At 44.4% G+C, this 15,522-nt stretch overlaps 1 long non-coding RNA gene across 2 annotated transcripts; it reads right to left on the reverse strand.

The window, feature by feature from the left end:
- Positions 1-2,778: 2,778 nt before the first annotated feature.
- LOC133231112 (uncharacterized) lies at positions 2,779-12,529 on the reverse strand. Of its 2 annotated transcripts, none has more exons than XR_009731035.1 (3): positions 11,896-12,529; positions 9,870-10,757; positions 2,779-5,098 (listed from the first exon to the last, which is right to left on the reverse strand). It is a non-coding gene; the product is annotated as an uncharacterized LOC133231112 (long non-coding RNA). The 2 variants fall into 2 exon arrangements; XR_009731034.1 differs by lacking the exon at positions 2,779-5,098 and adding an exon at positions 8,345-9,599.
- Between the last annotated feature and the right edge of the window lie 2,993 nt (positions 12,530-15,522).

Here is a 15,522-nt window from a genome sequence, read left to right on the forward strand (position 1 = left end):
TTTCTCTACTAATGAGCAATGCTGAGCATCTCTTCATATGCCTGTTGGCCATCTGCGTATCTTCTTTTAAACCACAGATATCAATTGTGAGAGTGACGTCTATGGATTTTCGCTAAAATGAACGACATCTCTGCCAATGTCTCATGAATGTGCTCTGAGTCCAACCTCACGTTGTTTGTCAAGGGACAGAGTGATGAGGTCTTCAGGAAAGGAATAGTGACTTTATTGGAAAGCCAGCAGGCCAAGGAGATCATGAACTTGTGCCCCATAGAATCATCTTACCTGACTTAGATGGGCTTCTTGGGGAATGAGAGGGATGGTCAAACAGTGTTTACTGAATGTAAAATAACCCTAGCCCATGAGGAAGAAAATTCCAAGAAAAGAGAACAATACACATTAAACACCCATGTGTGAACTCACACTTTCACACTTACACACACACACACAGACACACACACACTAAAACAGGAGGAGGTGTTGCTGGTTGTTGCAGTGTTTTAATTAACTAGTTAATGGCTGTGCTGGGTCTTCTTCGCTGTACACAGGCTTTCTCTAGTTGTGGGAAGTTGGGCAGCTCTTTGCTGTGTGCACGGTCTCTTATCGCTGTGGCTTCTCTTGTTGTGGAGCACCTGCTCTAGGCACATGGGCTTGAGGCCCACTGGCTTAACAGCCCCAAGGCATGTGAAATCTTCTCGGTCCTGGGATCGGGCCCATGTCCCCCACATGGGCAGGCAGATTCCCAACCAGTGGACCAGCAGGGAAGCCCTGTTGCAAGCTTTTTCCCCCCTTAATTTATTCACGTTTAATTAAAGGGCAATTACAATACTGTGATGGTTTCTGCCATACATCAGCATGGATCAGCCATAGCTATACTTACGTCCCCTCTACTGTGGAAATCTTTTAATCCTGGAATCCTTTGTTCTTGAAGCTGTCCATGCAGATCTGGTCATTAAGCCCCTGACAATGCAAAAGGTTCTGTCTGTTCTGTCACTTTTTATCTCTATATGAATGGGAAAGTGTTATACCTTTTAAGTTCAGAGCCTTGAGAATAGTTTAGGCCCTTAGTCATGTCTGACTCTTTGTGATCCCATGGGCTGCAACCCACCAGACTCCTCTGTCCATGGGGGTTCTCCAGGCAAGAATGCTGGGGTGGGTTGCTATTTCCAGCTCCAGGAGATTGTCCCAACTGAGGGATCGACTCAGGTCTCCTGTGTTGCAGGCAGAGTCTTTATCATCTGAGTCACCAGGAAAGCCCACCAGTAAAATAATGTGATTCAATATTTCCTCCCACAATTAACATTGCCATTGTTTTCCATTTACTTTTATCATGGACATGGTGGGATTTGGGCATCATGCTTTCACTCTCAGTGTAGCATAACACTGACGTGGTATACCTGTGGTGGATTCATTTCGATATTTGGCAAAACTAATACAATATTGTAAAGTTTAAAAATAAAAGAAAAAAAGAAAAAAAATAGAAGTATGAATACAATGCTAGATTTCTAATTTTTTAAAAACTGTATGCAACAAGCAAAAAAGATTTACTGTATAGCATGGAGAACTATAGTCAATATCTTGTAATAACCTAAAATGGAAAATAATCTGAAAAATAATGTTTGTGTGCTTTATAACTGAAAATCACCTTGCTGTGCACCTGAAACATTGTAAGTCAACTACACTTCAATAAAATATGTATATGATGAGATTAAAAAATGGAACCAGTAAAATAAATAAATTTTAAAACAAGATGAAAGAAAATGAAGTCACTCAGCCGTGTCCGACTTTTTGCAACCCTATGGACGGTAGGCTGGCAGGCTCCAATGTTCATGGGATTTTGCAGACAAGAATACTGGAATGCATTGCCATTTCCTTCTCCAAATAATGCAGGCCAACTGCAGCATAGTCCTTGATGGTCTGTGTACTCACTCTCACATTCCAACTCTGCCTAGGGTGTATTCACATGGGTACCCGAGCTGCACAAAAGAGTCTCAGCCCAGATGGTGGGTTTGTGGAAGGTCCCTGGAGGGAAATCAGAGGCTGAGTCCCAGGACTTCCCCACCCCTCACTCCCCAGCTCATCTCATGAGCCCTTCCAGGTTTCACCAGCATCACTCTAGAATCCCAGTGCCCTGACCTTGCCCCCTACCAACTTCCTGGGACTCAAGTGAGATATGGGTCCCAGGAGACCCAGGAGGACTCACCTGCAGGGTTAGGGGTCCTCTGGCCCAGGCTCAGCCCTGGAAGTGAAAGATTTGCCACCGAAAGCTTGGGCCAATTCTCTCCCCATCAGAATCCCTGGCCCCTCACGCTGTCTGAACCCTGAGGTTCCCGTGAACTGGGGGCAGGGTGAGCATCATGTGCCCCCCTGCAGTGCCCTCCCTGCTCTGCACAACTGGCAAAGGAGAAGAAGCTCAGAGAAGATGGAAGGCATGTCTACAGCTCTGAGTGCCCAGCTGCCCCTGCCCCTGCCCTGTACAGATGAGGAGACCACGGGGCCCTAGAGGACAAACAGGATGTGGTCCCTGGGGGGCTGCCGCCACCCCTCAGGGTTCCCACGGCCATGGACTCACAACAGGGTGTGGCCCCTCCGTGGACCTGGCTCTGATGTCTCCAGGCAGGGCTCAGGAGGCATCTCAGCCCAGACATGAGGTCTCAGCTCTTTCTCTTTCTGCCTGGTCTAACCCCCTGCTCCAGAGGGTGGGACCCATGTTCTCGCTCTTAATCAGCCCTGGACAGTTTGGCTCCAAATAAGACTCAGAACTTTATTTTCCCTGTCCCCTACAGAAATGGAATTTACTTCTCACCTTTGATCAGTTCATAAATTATTGCAGAGACCTACTCTGTACCAGGCATAGGTGCCACACAGCAGAAATACACCCAGGACCCAGGTAAACCCATGTTCTATAGTTGGCTGAAGAATTGAGATTCTGCAGAATGCAGGCATCAAATGCTAACATTCAATTATTTTTTTAAAAGAAGATATATAAGAATAACTGGGGTTCATGTCTACACTGTGAACATGCAGAAGAAGGAAGATTATGACATCTGGTCCCCGAACCTAAAGGCCAAAAACAAATAAGGATAATTAGGGGAAAAAATGGAAACAGTGACAGTAGCAACACAGGAGCCCCAGAATGTCTTCACTTTAAGCGATCCTGACATTTCTTGGTAAAAGAGTTCTTGGAGGGTTTAGTTCTAAGCCAGGAGAGACATCACACACAGAGAGCTCAGTGAGCAACTAAGGCTCTGTGGAGCTTGATTTTCACCCCATTGGCCAGCTCAGTTCACACTGGGGTCCTCATGGTGTTATCCTCTTCAGGCCTCCGCTTGGTTGAGCCAAGCCACATTGTGCCAACAGTTGATAACCTAAAAGGCACAAGATTCTCAAATCTTTGGCTTTGGTGAAAAGAAGCAAAAAAGACAAAACACACAAATATCGATGGATTAAGACAACATGTTCAAAGCCTCCCTGGGCAAGTGTTCTCTTTGCAGCCCTCAGTGATCTGGAGTGGAATATCCAGTAGAATTCTCTGTGATGAGGGGACTTTTTAAACATCTGCTCTGTCCAGCACCATGGCACCTGGCTGCATGATGCTCCTGAGCACTTGAAATGTGGTGGGTGTGACTGAAGAACTGAATGCTTTACTTCATATACGTGTAGAGTCATGGCTGGGTAACTACTTTATCGGCCAGTGTGGATCCAGACTGAGGGGGATCTTGTAGTCCTGTTTGTACCCCTGGAACCCCAGCACACTCAGTGCACATGACTGGAAAAGGGTTGAGGGGCCTTCCCTGATGGCTCAGTGGTAAAGAACCCGCCTGCCAATGCAAGAGACATGAGAGACATGGGTTCAATCCCTGGGTCAAGAAGATTCCCTCGAGAAGGGAATGGCAACCCACTCCAGGATTCCTGCCTGGAGAATCCCAGGCACAGAGGAGCCTATCGAGCTACACAACGTCATGGGTTTGCCAAGAGTTGGACATGACTGAATTGACTTAGCAAGCAGACATACAGCCTAATGGGACAAGAGGCACCGCACTGGATATCTCAAACAGAATATACTTCATCTTTTTATTTGGTCAACTTGTATTGCTTTTGTTATTGTTTCATGGAAATAATTTTGTTTTAAATATAGCAGTGTGCACATGTCAATCTTAAACTTCCAAAGTATCTCTCCCCTCATCCTTCCTCTCTGTAACTCTAAGTTTGTTCTCTAAGTCTACAAGTCTGTTTCTGTCTTGTAAGCAAGTTCATTTTTGTAAGCTATTACTGAACAGAGGTTTTTTTAAAATTGGCTTTATTTTATTTTAAACTGAATAATTTGAAGACTCAACTTGCAAATTGTTATGCTTTACTGGAATTTTTGAAAAAGTAGGATGATCATGGTAACCTACCCAGTAAGTGCAATTGATTAGAATAACTTCCCCCAAAAGGTTAGATAGTTAAAATAGAGTGTTAGAATAGCCAGGGATTACTAAGAGCTGGTGGGATTTTTGAGGATGATCCTATAATTCTTGGACTCCACTCTTAACTTCAGAGCTGCGGGGCTACTTTGGAGTAGGAGAAGGAGTGCCCACGGAGGAACCCCTTTAAAAAGAGGTCTAGCTCTTCAATTTATAACACTCTGTGTGCTCAAAGGATGGGGCCAGATCAGGGTCAGCATGATCTGGTTTACATCAAATTCCTCATAGATACTGGTCTCGGCGGAGAGGTACATGGGGCTCAGGGGAGTGGGAGTGAGCAGTCTCTCAGAGAGGGTCCTGTGGTTCAAGTGGGCGAATATCATACCCTCTGCTGATGGGTCCTGAGAGGAAGGAGATGTGAATGATGGAATGAAATGTGATCTTCGAAGGCTTGGGCATTGGGCATTGGAGGGGCTCAGGCTATGGCAAGGGTTTGGGCGGGAGGACTCACCTCTCCATTCACTGTTCTATCTTCTTTGGGCTGTCCCTCCATGATGACAGCATGTGCAAATGGAAGAGTATCAAGGCTCTTGGGGTGGGGGCGATTCTTCTAGACCTCCATATCTTTGGTGGGGACATCAAAGCCAAAAAAATGCATGGGTGTGCCCCAGGTTACTGAGTCTGTCTACTCCAACCTAATTAAAAAAAAAAAAAGAAAAGAAAAGCATTCCATATATAAGACCAGTCAGTGACGGACTCTGTCAGGAATCTGTGGAAACCCATGGAGCCCATCCTACATCTTCTATTATGGACCATCCTCTAATGTGAATCAGCAGATTCCCAAGATCATAAAGTGGAGAAGAACAGATGCCTGTGGTTGAAGGGAAGAACAGGGCTTGAATGTCCCAGCTGGCCCAGGGATTAAGGGTCAACCTTCCAGTGCAGAGAATGTGGGTTCTATCCTGGGTGGGAGAACTGAGATCCCACATGCCTTGAAGCAACTATCCTCAATATTGCAACTGCTGAGCCCGTGAGCTCTGGAGCCTTGAACTGCACCCCAGCACCACAATGAGGATCCCCCATGCTGCAGCTGAGACCTGATGCAGCTAAGAATAAATTAACACATATTTTCATAAAAAGAATAGGGTTCCATGGCTCTCTGGAAGATATTCATTCAGGGATTACAACAATGGAAATCAGTTTTTAACCTACAGGAAGTGAAAACGCCATTCTCTGCTATGAGCCCGCCTCCCCCTGTGTCACATGACGCTGTGCTTCCCTCCTACAAACTTATGATTTTGTGTAGAACACCAGTGACAGTTTGACTAAAGCCCGAAGTGTGCCACAAGATCAGCACTGCAATGAGAAGCCCGTCCACTGCCAGGAGAGAAAGCCCCACAGTAAGGGGTACCCAGCACAGGGAAAAGTTCAGAAATAACTTTAAAAATGGAGTGTCCTCGCTCTGTGAAAAATACCATTGGTAGCTTGATAGAGATTGCATTGAATCTATAGATTGCTTTGGGTGCTATACTCATTTTCACTATATTGATTCTTCCGACCCATGAACATGGTATATTTCTCCATCCATTAGTGTCCTTTTTGATTCCTTTCACCAGTGTTTTATAGTTTTCTATATATAGGTTTTTAGTTTCTTTAGGTAGATATATTCCTAAGTATTTTATTCTTTTCGTTGCAATGGTGAATGGAATTGTTTCCTTAATTTCTCTATTTTCTCATTGTTAGTGTATAAGAATGCAAGGGATTTCTGTGTGTTGATTTTATATCCTGTAACTTTACTCTATTCAGTGATTAGCTCTAGGAATTTTCTGGTGGCATCTTTAGTGTTTTCTATGTAGAGGATCTTGTCATCTGCAAACATTGAGAGTTTTACATCATATTTTCCAATTTGGATTCCTTTTTTTTCTTTTTCTGCTCTGATTGCTCTGGCCAAAACTTCCAAAACTATGTTGAATAGTAGTGGTGAAAGTGGGCACCCTTGTTTTGTTCCTGACTTTAGGGGAAATGCTTTCACTTTTTCACCATTGAGGATAATGTTTGCTGTGGGTTTGTCATATATAGCTCTTTTTATGTTGAGGTATGTTCCTTCTATTCCTGCTTTCTGGAGAGTTTTTATCATGAATGGATGTTGAATTTTGTCAAAGGCTTCCTCTGCATCTATTGAGATAATCATATGGCTTTTATTTTTCAATTTGTTAATGTGGTGTATTACATTGATTGATTTGCAGATATTGAAGAATCCTTGCATCCCTGGGATAAAGCCCACTTGGTCATTGTGTATGATGTTTTTAATTTGTTCTTGGATTCTGATTGCTAGAATTTTGTTAAGGGTTTTTGCATCTATGTTCATCAGTGATATTGGCCTGTAGTTTTCCTTTTTTTTTTTTTTTTTTTGTGGCATCTTTGTCAGGTTTTGGTATTAGGGTGATGGTGGCCTTATAGAATGAGCTTGGAAGTTTACCTACCTCTGCATTTTTCTGGAAGATTTTGAGTAGGATATGTGTTAGCGCTTCTCTAAAATTTTGGTAGAATTCACCTGTGAAGCCGTCTGGACCTGGGCTTTTGTTTGCTGGAAGATTTCTGATTACAGTTTCAATTTCTGTGCTTGTGATGTGTCTGTTAAGATTTGCTATTTCTTTGTGGTTCAGTTTTGGAAAGTTGTACTTTTCTAAGAATTTGTGCATTTATTCCACGTTGTCCATTTTATTGGCATATAATTGCTGATAGTAGTCTCTTATGATCCTTTGTATTTCTGTGTTGTCTGTTGTGATGTCTCCATTTTCATTTCTAATTGTATTGATTTGATTTTTCTCCCTTGGTTTATTGATGAGTCTGGCTAATGGTTTGTCAATGTTATTTATCCTTTCAAAGAACCAGCTTTTGGCTTTGTTGATTTTTGCTATGGTCTCTTTTGCATTTATTTCTGCCCTAATTTTTAAGATTTCTTTCCTTCTACTAACCCTGGGGTTCTTCATTTCTTCCTTTTCTAGTTGCTTTAGGTGTAGAGTTAGGTTACTTATTTGACTTTTTTCTTGTTTCTTGAGGTAAGGAACCCTCTTACACTGTTGGTGGGAATGCAAACTAGTATAGCCACTATGGAGAACAATGTGGAGATTCCTTGAAACACTGGAAATAGAACTGCCTTATGATCCAGCAATCCCACTGCTGGGCATACACACAGAATTGAAAGAGACATGTGTACTCCAATGTTCATCGCAGCACTGTTTATAATAGCCAGGACATGGAAGCAACCTATATGTCCATCAGCAGATGAATGGGTAAGAAAGCTGTGGTACATATACACAAGGGAGTATTACTCAGCCATTAAAAAGAATACATTTGAATCAGTTCTAATGAGGTGGATGAAACTGGAGGTTTTTATACAGAGTGAAGTAAGCCAGAAAGAAAAACACCAATACAGTATACTAATGCATATCTATGGAATTTAGAAAGATGGTAACGATAACCCTGTATGTGAGACAGCAAAAGAGACACAGATATATAGAACAGTCTTTTGGACTCTGTGGGAGATGGAGAGGGTGGGATGATTTGGGAGAATGGCATTGAAACATGTATAATATCATATAAGAAAAGAATCACCAGTCCAAGGTCAATGCATGATACTGGTTGCTTGGGGCTGGTGCATTGGGATGACCCAGAGGGATGGTACAGGGAGGGAGCAGGGAGGGGGGTTCATGATGGGAACACGTGTACACCTGTGGCGGATTCATGTTGATGTATGGCAAAACCAATACAATATTTTAAAGTAATTAACCTCCAACTAAATAAATAAATTTATATTAAAAAAGAAATTGCAAAAAAATTTAATAAAAATGGAATATCATTTAAAAAATAAATAATTTTTATAAAATGGATTTTATTTAATATCTTTTTTAAAAGAAAGAATATATGTATATGAATAACTGTATCACTCTGTTGTATAACAGGAATTAACAACATCTGAAATCAACTAGACTTCAACAAACATAAATAAGATAAAATAAATTTTAAAATCAACCAGATGTGCCGATCTCTTGAAATAAACGCAACCTACTAACTACTGCTGGGGACCATCAGAAAACATGGCATTGACCCAGCAGAAGAGATTATGGAATGGAAATTGCCAGACTCTCATTTAATCTTTGACCACCTCTTTCTTTTTTCTTTTTTTAACCCATTTTTAAAAAAGTTTTATTTTATTTTTAAACTTTACATAATTGTATTAGTTTTGCCAAATATCAAAATGAATCCGCCACAGGTATACATGTGTTCCCCATGCTGAACCCTCCTCCCTCCTCCCTCCCCATATCATCCCTCTGGAGGGCGTGTTTAGTGCTGCCCTGCCCACCCCCAGGGGCTAGAAGGGACTCCTTAGTGGGAGGGATGGAGGGACCACTCCCCCCTCTTTGTGCAGAAGGACATGTTAAACCAAGAGGCTGAGCAACTTCAGGGTGTCAACATCCGTCTTGATCACCCAGGGGCCAGACTGCAAGGGCGTCTGGTACCACAGTGTGCTGCTGACAGAGGAAGGGAGCTCTGACATGAAAGCAGGAAACCAACCCCTTAACCAACCATCGTTGGCTGCCTGAGCGGGGAATTGCCCGGGTCCCTGCTCTGGTACATTTTTCTCCATTGGTCGTTCTTTCACGTTCTTGCTCCTTCACTCTGTCACCGGCTGTGTCTTCTCCTTAGCACATGGCAGGTACTCTGTTCTCTTTTCCCTTCCGTGCTCACACCTCCTCTCTCTCTGGTTTGTTCCCTCTCCTGAGTTTGTGAGTGTCTCTGCAGCCTGTCATTCTCTCCCGGGACTGATGCTGGACTGGACACCAGACCATCTGTGATACAGAGAGCAGAAGGGACTTGTCTGGCCACACTCATCTGTGATGATGATGTCCACAGGGTCGCTGGGAGCTGACCACTCATAGGGGGACTGGCTGAGAGAGCCAGAGCATCTGTAGGTGCCCGGTCTTGCCAAAGTCATGGGGCCAATGGAGAAGTCAGCTGGGGCATGCCCACGAGTGAGCATCTCTCCAGGTCTCTGGAAATGCCCTGTGCTGCTTTCCTGGTGCAGGGTAAACTTGTCAAACAACAGCGGTGAGTGACAGCGGAGGGTCACATTCTCTCCCACCTCCATGAGGGGCCGTGGGTGGGCTGAGATGGAGGGTTTTGTGAACACACCTAGGAGCAAAGAGCTTGTGAGCTTCAGTGAGTCACCCACCTTGGCCATTCCCCTGACATCTGAAGGTGTAAAACTCCTCCCCATTTGCCAGAGGAGCCAGTTACCCTTCCTGTGTGTTTTGTTGCATTCTCTTTAGCCTTGTTCTCGGGCTCTGGCTCATGTTTTTCCTTCTGGCTCATGTTTCTCTTTGCTCAAGATCTCCAGCCTCCTCTGTCCTCATTCTAAGCTCTTTAGCTGTTGGACCTGCTCTGGGGTTCATGCATACTTACTCAGTCACTTCAGTTGAGTCTGTGCAACTCCATGGACTGTAGTCAGCCAGGCTCCTCTGCCCATGGGATTCTCCAGTTGAGAATACTGGAGTGGGTTGCCATGCTCTCAGCTTCATCCCATCCCTAATATGTGTGGTGGGGGCTGGGGTGGGTCTATGGATGCATACCCTGGCTCCCTTCACACTCATCTAGAATGTGGGTGATGACTGCAGGACGTTGGGATGGAGGTGGAGAAAAGGGAACATTTCCCACCTGTTACCCCACCTCATGCCTCTGAGACATTCCTGGGACTCCTCCCTGGGGCTCCAACTCGTTCAAATGGGATTATAGCTCCCTACTGGGTGGCAGGTGCTGGATCAGGGTCATGCCCCATCCTCCCTGCGGGTAGGCAGTGGCAGCATCCTGTCTAACTCATGCCTAGGGAGGCTCCTCCTTCCTGCCCTGGGGCACCCCATCCCTCTATTCAACACCCTGAGTTTAAACGCTCAGAGTGGGTTCTCTTTCCCTGGTTCAGTGGTGCCTGGGAATCCTGAGGAAGTCTTGGGCTGCACTGGGACATGGACCTAGGGAAGGGTTGCCTGCAGGCACGGCTGTACTGGGCTGGGCTGGACCCCTCCTACCTGAGACCACAATCTGCAGGGGGTCAACTGGGTGCAGACCAGTAGGTTTCAGAACATGTGTAGGACCCGGCATGTTCTCCGGTCACCGGGCCAAGGGTGAAGTTATTGAAATGATGTCCTTGGAACTCAGGCAAACACCTTTTCCCATCTGTTTTGAACAGTCTGAATCTCTTAAGTGGGGAATGGGAGTGACACTGAAGAGTCACAGTCTGTCCTAAGGGAACCACGGGGCTTGGCCAGGAGGACAAAGACAGCTTCTCATATTTACCTAGGAGAGAAGGAGACACAGGCTTTGAGTAGAAAATGGGAACAGTCAGCTCTCCCCACAGCCCTCGTGGGTGGGCTTCCCCTTTAATTCTTCGAACTCTTCTCCCCTAAAGTGCATCACCCTGATGCTCAAGGACACCTGGGGCTTGGGGACAGACAGAGACACAGTCAATCCAGGAGAGACATCATGGAAACTCTCAGGACATGAATCACTTCTTGGGTTGACAAAATAATGAAAACCTATCTCTCAAAACACAAAAAATTTGGGATTTCTGGGCAGTCCAGTGGTTAGGACTTGGCACTTTCTCTGCCAAGGGCCCGAGTTGAAACCCTGATCAGGGATCTAAGATCCCGCAAGCTGCACGATGAAGGCAAAATAAAACCCCACAGAAAAATTGATCTATGGAGAAGAAGCAAAAGGACTTCCCGGTTGCATTTGTTGTAGCTCAAAATGGTAAAGAATCTTCCTGCAAGGCAGGAGACCAGGGTTCAGTCCCTGAGATGGCAAGATCCCCTGGTTAAGGAAATGGCAACCACCTCCATATTCTTGCCTGGAGAATCCCATGGACAGAGGAGCCTGGTGAGCTACAGTCCATGGAGTTGAAAGGAGTCGGACACGACCCACTAACACTACCACAACTAAGCAGTGAAAAAGCCACTTGATTAAAAAGAAGGAAGTAAACCTTGAACCTCGCTCCTTTGTTAGCTAACCTAGATCAAATGTGTGACAAGGTCCAAGTGGCCCTGCCTGATGACCAGACCCTTCCCTGGAGTCAGGTCTAGTGGGCAGTCCTGCAGATCCTGTTGTTAAGGGCCAGTTGGAGATGCCAGGAGCCAGCTTGTAGGGGAGGGTCTGTGGGCTGCAGCCTCTTGCTCCCCACTCATGATAGAAATGGCACTCAGTGGGCCTAGCTCCCAGCTCCCAGACTTCACACTGTGCCTTCAGGTCCAGAGTCTAGAGCTGGGGTAACCTCTGGGGAGAGTGAAGATGAGTATCATTGCCAATAGGAGGACCGGGGATCCACAGGGTAGATGGCTCTCACTGTACTGACAGGGGGTCTCACCCCAGCCCTCAGTGTAATCTGCATCAGCCCCAACTGCTTTGCTCAACAGAGAAATAAGGGATGGGGAGGACTCACCCACAGCTGCCCAGATCCTCACACAGAATCCTAGAAGGTAAAGCATGTCAGAGAAGGCTTGTCCTGATGGACCCCACACTCTTTGCACCTTCATCCAGGGATTCTGGTTAGTGGTGTGAAGACCCTCTGATTTCCACAATAACCCTCTCCTACTGTGTCTTTCTGGATTCACTGAGACTCAGGAGGCTGAGGAGTGTGGGGCACATGGCTCTGCTTCTGTGAGACAGGAGGCAGAACTGAACAAAGCTGACAGAGTCACAGGATGTGGAAGGTGGGTGGTGCTGTTGGTATAGTCAGCCTGGGTCATGTCACATGGGAAGATGGCCGGCCTCTTCTCACGCCAGGTATGGAAGTCTGACCTGAGCCACATCATGGAGCACACCTCATGACCCAATCGTCACCTTGTTTCCCTAAATATTGTAAAACTAAGAGGATTCAGACAGATCTTGCTGCCTTTAGGAAGTAGAAACGGTGATTCAGTGTATACCATGCAGGATGCTTTTCCCAAGCTCATGATAAATCTCATTAACCTTAACTCTTCAAAAAAGAGAAATCATGTGTTCCCACCTCGTTTGTCAGGCTCACTGCAGGTGGCCAATTAAAAACTCATTAATAGAGACTTTTATTCTGCATTCTTATGAGAGGACCAGACATGCATATTATGGCTTTTTGAAAATATGAAAAACTTCTATATTGTAATGTTTGTGATTAAGAAACTGTGTTAATTTTAGGTGTACAACAAAGTGAATCAATTATACAGATACATGCCTCTATTGTTTTTCAAATTATTTTCCCACTTAGGTAGTTACAGAATATTAAGTAGAATTCTCTGTTTATACAGTAGGTCCTTGTTGGTCATCCATTTTTTTTTATCTTAAAAATTTTTTTAAATTTATTTTTGGTTGTGCTGCGTCTTCATTGCTGCACTGGGTTTTTGCTACTTGCAGTGAGTGGTAGTTACTTTCCAGCTGTGGTGTGCGGGCTGCTTATTGCAGTGGCTTCTCTTGTGGAGCACAGGCTCTAGGGTGCGTGGGCTTCAGTGGTTGCAGCAGGTGGTCAGCAGTTGAGCTCACAGGCTCCCAGAAATCCCACTGCTGGGCATACACACTGAGGAAACCAGAAGGGAAAGAGACACGTGTACCCCCGTGTTCATCGCAGCACTGTTTATAATAGCCAGGACATGGAAGCAACCTAGATGTCCATCAGCAGATGAATGGATAAGGAAGCTGTGGTACATATACACAATGGAGTATTACTCAGCCATTAAAAAGAATACAATTGAATCAGTTCTAATGAGGTGGATGAAACTGGAGCCTGTTATACAGAGTGAAGTAAGCCAGAAAGAAAAACACCAATACAGTACACTATTGCACATATATGGAATTTAGAAAGATGGTAACGATAACCCTGTATGTGAGACCGCAAAAGAGACACAGATGTGTAGAACAGTCTTTTGGACTCTGTGGGAGAGGGAGAGGGTGGGATGATTTGGGAGAATGGCATTGAAACATGTATAATATCATATAAGAAACGAATCACCAGTCCAGGCTCAATGCAGGATACAGGATGATTGGGGCTGGTGCACTGTGATGACCCAGAGGGCTGGTACGGTAGAGAGGTGGGAGGGGGGTTCAGGATGGGGAACACGTGTACACCCATGGCAGATTCAGGTTGATGTATGGCAAAACCAACACATATTTTAAAGTAACTGGTCATCCATTTTTAATATAGCCGTGTGTATATGTGAGTCCCAAACTTCCAATCCAATCTTCCCCTGACACTATTCCCCCTGGTAGCCGTAAGTTCATTCTCTGTGAGTCTGTTTTGTAAATAAGTTCATTTTTTTAAATGTCACAAGTAAGCGATATCATGTGATATTTGTCTTTCTCTGACTCTTCTTCATCTGAAATTATTTCCTAACTGTGAGTGGAAACTTTGCACACAGACACTTTCTCTGTCTCTCTCTCTTCCTCCCTTTCCAATCCAAGGACCACACATGTACACAAAGATAATGTGTGTAAAGATGACTGTGGTGGTTTTTTGGGAGGGGGATTTGTTCTGCCTGAAAAGCCTTGCTTCCTAGGTACTCAGATGAACACAAAATATGTCAAGTAGGGACTTCCAAGCTCCAGAATGCTGGAGTGAGGGGCGTGTCCACAACAATCAACTCCAAACTGGGGCAAAATGGCCCAGCTGTTTCAGGACTCCAAGGGCAGACATACACCCAGTTCAGCTGTTGTTCATAGACAGGAAATAACCTCAGTAAGGGCAGCGATTCCACACCATTTTGCTGGGGGTGGGGGTTGTTAAGATTAGTGATGCTCCCTAAGTAATAAATCTGGTCTCCTCTTGATTATTATCTATGTAATGGAGTAACAGTACAGTCACCCTTCTTAAAATTTCCTCTTATTTACTTAATATCATGTTTCAGAATTGATGTGTATTCTTGGTCCTTTCAGTTTGTGCATTTTTACTGCCATGTAATGTTCCATTGCAGATGTAGAAACCACAAATTTTTAAAAATTAAGACAAATTATTGAAGTATAGCTCATTTCTGCAGTACAGCAAATGGATTCAGCTTGACATGTATATTCTTTTCCATTATGACTTATGGCAAGATACCTAATAGAATTCCCTGTGCCATACTGTAGGACCTCATTCTTTATCCATTCTATGTATAAATAGATTTCATCTGCTAATCCCAAGCTCCCAGTCCTTCCCTCCTTGGCAACCACAAGCCTATTCTCTGTCTCTGAGTCTGTTCCTGTTTCATTGATATGTTCCTTTTAGATTTCACATATGGGTGATATCACCTGAAAATTGTCTTTCTCTTTCTGTCTTCTTCACTTAATATGTTAATCTCCAGGTCCATCCATGCTGCTGCAAAAGGCATAATTTCATTTTTAAAATGCCTGAGTAGTATTCCATTGTGTGTGTGTGTAGGCACATACAACATCTTCTTTACTCATTCATCTGTCGATGGACATTTAGGTTGTTTCCATGTCTTGGGTATTATAAGTTGTGCTGCTATGAACATAGGGGTGCATGAATCTTTTCAAGGTATAGTTTTTTTTCCAAATATATGCTCTGGATTGGAATTGTTGGATCATGTGGAAATTCTGTTTTTGGTTTTTTGAGGAACTTCCATAATGTTTTCCACAGTGGCTGCACCAGTTTCCACTCCACCAACAGTGTAAGAGGGTTTCCCTCTTCTCCACACCCTCTCAGCATCTATTATTCATCAACTGTCTAATGATGGCCATTCTGATTGGTATGAGGTGGTACATCCTTGCAGTGTCGATTTGCCTTTCTCTACTAATGAGCAATGCTGAGCATCTTTTCATATGCCTATTGGCAATCTGTATATCTTCTTTAAACCACACATACCAATTGTGAGTGTGACGTCTATGGATTTTGTCTACAATGAATGACACCTCTGCCAATGTCTCATGAATGTGCTTTGAGTCCAACCTCACATTGCTTGTCATTGGGCAGAATGATGAGGTCTTTGGGCAAGGAATAGTGACCTTATTTGGAAAGCCAGCAGACCAAAAAGATGGTGAACTCGTGCCCCAAAGAATCATCTTATCTGAGTTAGATGGGCTTTTTTTTTGAAGGGGTGGGATG

This window comes from Bos javanicus, chromosome 18 (genome assembly GCF_032452875.1).
Source record: "Bos javanicus breed banteng chromosome 18, ARS-OSU_banteng_1.0, whole genome shotgun sequence".
NCBI lineage: Eukaryota > Metazoa > Chordata > Mammalia > Artiodactyla > Bovidae > Bos > Bos javanicus.